The sequence below is a fragment of the Bos indicus x Bos taurus genome, chromosome 9 (assembly GCF_003369695.1).
Source record: "Bos indicus x Bos taurus breed Angus x Brahman F1 hybrid chromosome 9, Bos_hybrid_MaternalHap_v2.0, whole genome shotgun sequence".
In the NCBI taxonomy this organism is placed as follows: domain Eukaryota; kingdom Metazoa; phylum Chordata; class Mammalia; order Artiodactyla; family Bovidae; genus Bos; species Bos indicus x Bos taurus.
This window is the reverse complement of record NC_040084.1, coordinates 55,578,492-55,585,035: the sequence shown is the minus strand read 5'-3', so window position 1 is coordinate 55,585,035 and position 6,544 is coordinate 55,578,492. Positions and strand designations below refer to the sequence as shown.

Genomic DNA, 6,544 nt, shown 5'->3' with positions numbered 1-6,544 from the left:
TTATTTATGAAACACACAGAATATCCCATGATTCTCTTTACTGTCCCACATGACCTGGAGGGTCCATCCCTAATTTGGCTTCAGGGTCTGGTATGGGTCTTACATCTGTTAGTACTGTGTACTGACCCCAACCCACAGGGGAGGGAATCATATGTAAGGGTCATCTTTCGCGGGCCATGGATATAAGGTTGTGGTCAGGGGCAAATGGGACAACCGTGTTTTTTAGGAGGTATAGCAGGGGACAGCCTGGAAGATGTCTCAACTGAAAGCTGAAGGATTGTTGAGGGAGGGGTCTTCTGAACTGCCCTTCACCACCAAGTGGGCCACACAAAGGCCTCCTGTGGCTCAGGAAGGAGATGGGCTCTGGATGCAGCCATGCTGCTCTTTGTCTGGCATATCCTCCTCCTTCTGCTCCAAGTCGATGTTCGCCAGCTCCTGCAAAACCTTGTCCATGAAGTCCTGGGAGCACTGTTTGTAAGACACAGCTAATTGAATTGTATCATTAAAGAGCTTCACAACATTGGTACCATTAGCAGCTGAGACAAAGTACAGGGGCAAGGAGAATTTCCTGGCAAAATTGAAACTCTATTGGGCCATTTTGATGTCTGTGTAGATTTTATTGGCCACCACAATGCACAGAATCTCTGGCCTGAACTCCTGAAGCTCCATATACCAAGTGTTCAAGTTCTTGTACGTGAGTTTCCTCTGTACATCAAATACCATGATGCAGGCATGGGCCTTGTGGTAGCAGGAGGCATGCATACTTTGGAACTGCTCTTGGCCTGCTGTGTCCCAAAAGTCCACAAGGACACTCTTGCCATCTACTGTGGCTGTGTGCTCGTACAGGGTCAGGGTGTATGTGGACAGCTGCTGGGACTGAAATCCATCCTGAGAAATCTCTCCATGAGTTTGGACTTGCCCCCAGTGCTGTCTCCTAGGCAGATGATTTTCACATTGTCATCAGCATTGTATTTCTCCTGGTCCAGCTCACAGGGTTTGGCTTTCTCCCTAGCCATTGGCTCCTGGCTGTAGATAGGTCATCAGCTCAGGGCAGGGGGATCTTGTCATCAGCTTCTAGCTCTGCCCACGGCCCTACAGCTCACAATTATCCTTTCTTATAGGCAGTTCTGTTGATAATTTTCTTTTCTTTTTTTTTTTTTTTGTATGACAAAATACTGATTTTTCCTTCATTTCCAAGAGATACATTCACTCAGTTTAGAATTCTTTGTTGTAACATATTTTATTTCAGCACTTTAAGGAAATCACTTCTTTTTCTTCCATTGTAGATGATTTTTGACAAGAAATTTCTGTAATTACTTTCTTTGTATACAATGCTTATTTTTTCTCTTACTTGAAGAGTTTGTCTTTTGTGACAGTTTCAGCCTGACATGCTTAGGGTTGTGTGTGTGTGTGTGTGTGTGTGTACATGTTTATCATGCTGGATGTTCTCTGATCTGAGTTTTGTCATGTAAGTTTGGAGACTGTCATAGAGTTTTTAAAAAGCTTTACCATTATTTCCTGAAACACTTCTATATTTTTTTCTGTCTCTACTCCTCTGGTATTTCAGTTAGATATTATTAGATTGTTCGGTGGGCTTCCCTGGTGGCTCAGTGGTAAAGAATTCACCTGCAATGCAGGAGCCACAGGAGACATGGGTTCCATCCCTGAGTGGGGATGATGCCTTGGAGGAAGGCATGGCAACCCACTCTAGTATTCTTGCCTGGAAAATCCCATGGACAGAGAAGCTCTGCAAGCTACAGACCATAGTGTCACAAAGAGTCAGACATGACTGAAAAGACTCAGCATTCACGCATGCAGTGTGTTTGATATCGTTTCACACTTCTTGAATTCTCATTTCTGATTTTTTAATTCATTTTTTCTTATATTTCAGTTTTGGTAAACTTTAATGACCAATCTTAAAATTCATTAGTTTTTTTCATAGCTCATTACATTGCTTTCATCTATGAAACTCTAGTCTTTCTTCTTGTCCTCTATTTATAGTTTGCATTATAGTTTCCAACTCTAGGCTGAAATTACTTGTATTATCATGCATGTTGCTACTTTTCACACGAAAGCTTTTGCATATTAATCACGGCTATTTTAAATTCCCTGCTATATCTGAGTGTTTCTTTGATTGTTGTATCTTTTGGAATGTTTTGATTTCTTGATTTTTTTGATGCACATTATATTGTTTTTTTTCAATATGAAAGCTTATATATAAGACAATAAAAGCTGAAGTAAACAAGATTTATGCTTTGAAATAAACATTCCTTCATATATTTCCTTGTGCTAGACTTTTCCTGTGAGGTTTGAGGTTAATTTGTTCAGGAGTAAAGGTGAATTGTTGGATATTGTTGTTTCTATGGTTACCCTCAAAGCCCATAGGCTTTAAATTCCTTTAGTGACTACTTCTATTTAGAGTGGGAATTTATTTGTCAGAGATTTTCTTTTCCTTCATGTTCCACATTCATTTCTAGGTCTTTCCTTTCTGCTCTGTTTTGGAGAAGGTTTCTCTCTAGGAGTATTTCACTGCTGATTGTTTTTAATTTGGTTAGCCTGGTAGTTAGTTGTTGCATTATGGAGGAAACACATTCTTTTTTTTTTTTTTAATTTTATTTTATTTTTAAACTTTACAATATTGTATTAGTTTTGCCAAATATCAAAATGAATCCGCCACAGGTATACCCGCGTTCCCCATCCTGAACCCTCCTCCCTCCTCCCTCCCCTACCCTCCCTCTGGGTCGTCCCAGTGTACTAGGCCCAAGCATCCAGTACCGTGTATCGAACCTGGACTGGCGACTTGTTTCATACATGATAATATACATGTTTCAATGCTATTCTCCCAAATCTCCCCACCCTCTCCCTCTCCCACAGAGTCCATAAGACTGATCTATGCATCGGTGTCTCTTTTGAAGTCTCGTACACAGGGTTATTGTTACCATCTTTCTAAATTCCATATATATGCGTTAGTATACTGTATTGGTGTTTTTCTTTCTGGCTTACTTCACTCTGTATAATAGGTTCCAGTTTCATCCATCTCATTAGAACTGATTCAAATGTATTCTTTTTAATGGCTGAGTAATACTCCATTGTGTATATGTACCACTGCTTTCTTATCCATTCATCTGCTGATGGGCATCTAGGTTGCTTCCATGTCCTGGCTATTATAAACAGTGCTGCAATGAACATTGGGGTACACGTGTTTCTTTCCCTTGTGGTTTCCTCAGTGTGTATGCCCAGCAGTGGGATTGCTGGATCATAAGGCAGTTCTATTTCCAGTTTTTTAAGGAATCTCCACACTGTTCTCCATAGTGGCTGTACTAGTTTGCATTCCCACCAACAGTGTAAGAGAGTTCCCTTTTCTCCACACCCTCTCCAGCATTTATTGCTTGTAGACTTTTGGATCGCAGCCATTCTGACTGGTGTGAAATGGTACCTCATAGTGGTTTTGATTTGCATTTCTCTGATAATGAGTGATGTTGAGCATCTTTTCATGTGTTTGTTAGCCATCTGTATGTCTTCTTTGGAGAAATGTCTATTTAGTTCTTCTTAATTACTCTTACTAATTCTCAGTCTTGGGCAACCACTCTTTACCAGTCTTGAGAGTGTGGCCTGCTCCTCCTGTAGCTGTACTTTTGAGTACAGCATGCGTTCCTGTCCTTTCCCCAGGTAGAAAATGTGTGTCTATTTACTTCCACTATCTTAAAGGTGACATTGTTTGTTGCCCTTCACCTCCAATTTACAGCTTTGCTTCTCTATTAGAAGTAGGAGATAAGGAATTGTATCATATGTTTCTGGCAGAAGCTGGTCTCTTTCCTTGGCCTTTACTACAAGGGATGTTTTCTCAAGTTTCTTATCAATTGTTTGGTGAGCCCCCACTGAAATTCACAGTGAGGAGCATGTAACTGGATGCATTTATATCCCCCATGGATTCTATATTCTGCTGAAGCACCTTTAGCCTTTGCTAGTCTTTAACAATTTTCATTTTTTTCTCAGCAATTCTCCTCATTGTCAGACTGCTTCTGCCCAGATAATCATGTAATTGTGTGATTTCTCTTTTTGAAGATTTGAATTGGTTTCAGAGATTTCAGATTCTATAGATTTCAGTCAGTTTTTGCCCTGCACACTCAGGTCTCTGGTGGGTCAAAGAAAAGTGATAAATTATACATTTTGCCTAGCTACTTTGTTTGTTTCTGTAAGGTTGGAAACAATGCTCTTTCTAGTTTTACATTATCATTGCTGTTCAGTCCCTCAGTCGTCTCTGACTCTTTGCAACCCCATGGCCTGCAGCACACCAGGCTTCCCTTCCTTCGCCATCTCCCAGAGCTTGCTCAAACTCATGTCCAGTGAGTCAATAATCCCATCCAACTATCTTGTCCTCTGTCATCCCATTCTTCTCCTGACTTCTATCTTTCCCAGCAGCATGGTCTTTTCCAAAAAATCAGCTCTTCCCATCAGGTGGCCAAATTATTGAGCTTTAGCTTCAGCATCAGTCCTTCTAATGAATATTCATTAGGACTGATTTCCTTTAGGATTGACTGGTTTGATCTTCTTGCAGTCCAAGGAACTCTCAAGAGTCTTCTCCAACACCACAGTTCAAAAGCATCAATTCTTTGGTGCTCAGCCTTCTTTTGGAAAAGGCAATGACACCCGACTCCAGTACTCTTGCCTGGAAAATCTCATGGATGGAGGAGTCTGGTGGGCTACAGTCCATGGGGTCGCTAAGAGTCATACACGACTGAGCGACTTCACTTTCACTTTTCACTTTCATGCATTGGAGAAGGAAATGGCAACCCACTCCAGTGTTCTTGCCTGGAGAATCCCAGGGACGGGGGATCCTGGTGGGCTGCTGTCTATGTGGTTGCACAGAGTTGGACACGACTGAAGTGACTTAGCAGCAGCAGTAGCAGCCTTCTTTATGGTCTAACTCTCACATCTATACATGACTATTGAAAAAACCATAGCTTTGACTAGATAGACATTTGTTGACAAAGTCTCTGTTTTTTAATATGCTGTCTAGGTTGGTCATAGTTTTTCTTCCAAGGAGAATATGTCTTTTAATTTCATGGCTGCAATCACTGTGCACAGTGAGAAAATAAAGTCTGCCACTGTTTCCACTGTCTCCCCATCTATTTGCCATGAAGTGATGGGACCAGATGCCATTACCTTCGTTTTATGGATGTTGAGCTTTAAGCTGCTTTTTCATTCTCCTTTTTCACCATCATCAAGAGGCTCTTTAGCTTCTAGTTTTATATATCCCACAGAAATTAGAAGTCCCTTTCCTGCATTATTAAAATATACTTTTGCTGAATGTAGAGCTCCATATCATAGTTTTTGGTTGTTTTCACAGCATTTTTTTGGATGACATTACCTTTTGGCTTACATAATTCCTTACACAAAGTCCGCAATAATATTTATATTTGTTTCTGTAGGATGTAAACCTTTTTTTTTTCCTTTTGCTGTTTTTCTCTTTAGCAGTGATAGTGAAACAATTCAATTATGGAATATCTTGTTATTATTTCCCTGAGTTCAATTTGCTTGTGATTTTTGATGGTCTTGTGTCTATAGACTTGTACTTATTATCAAATTAAAAAGGCATTATATTTAAATGTTATTTTGTATGCTCCATATCCATAACTTTGATTACATGTATGTTATATTCCTTAATATTTTGCATGTATCACTGCAGTGCTACTTATTTTTTAATTATCATTTTTCAAGGTAGCCTCCATTTTTGATAGTTTCTGTTGCTTTCTGAGTTTGCTGATATTTTGTTTTGTAGTATCTAATCCTGCTAATCCAATCTAGTGAAATTTTCCTTTAAGACATACTTTTCATTCTTTGATGTTGATTTTTGCTATTTTGTTAATATCTTCTCATGTTCTTTTTATTATGTTCATGCTTATCTTTACATTTGTGTACATATTGAATATTTTTGTAGTTGCAAAGTTAATGACCTTATCTACTAAGTCTATCATCTCCCAGTCATGTTGCAGTTTGTTTCTACTGGCTTATTTTTCCTAGTTATGATTTAAATATACCTACTTTTTTCATATTTGATAATAATTGATTGGATGCCAGATTTATAAAGTTTACATTGTTGAATGTTGTATTTTTTCTTTTTTTTAACCTGTTAAAAATTCTTACTTTGTTTTGAGTTATTTACAGATCAGTTTACTTGCTTTGAAATGTGGTTAAACTTTATTCAGATAAATATTATAATAAACTTTAATCTGGAACTAGTTTCACCCCACTCCTAAGGTGTAACCCTTTTGGGATATTTAATAAGACATTCAACCATGAATTTAATAAAATCTCTCTAGTCTACCTTGTAAGAATCTACGTGACACCCAGTTCCATATGATTTCTGAGAATAGTATGGTTTCAGGTTATACATGTGCAGATTAGTATTGGCTGAAGATGCAATAGGACCTATGTGTAGCTTTGTTAATATATTTGATCTTCATTGATCCCTCTTCTGTAGAAGTCTGCTTTATAAATATCTATCTGACTTGCTCAGTCCAAGCAAAAATTTCTGTCTTTC

General features: G+C 38.8%; 1 pseudogene; it reads right to left on the bottom strand.

The window, feature by feature from the left end:
• Window positions 1-345: 345 nt before the first annotated feature.
• Window positions 346-1,027, bottom strand: LOC113898804 (annotated as a pseudogene).
• Window positions 1,028-6,544: the final 5,517 nt, after the last annotated feature.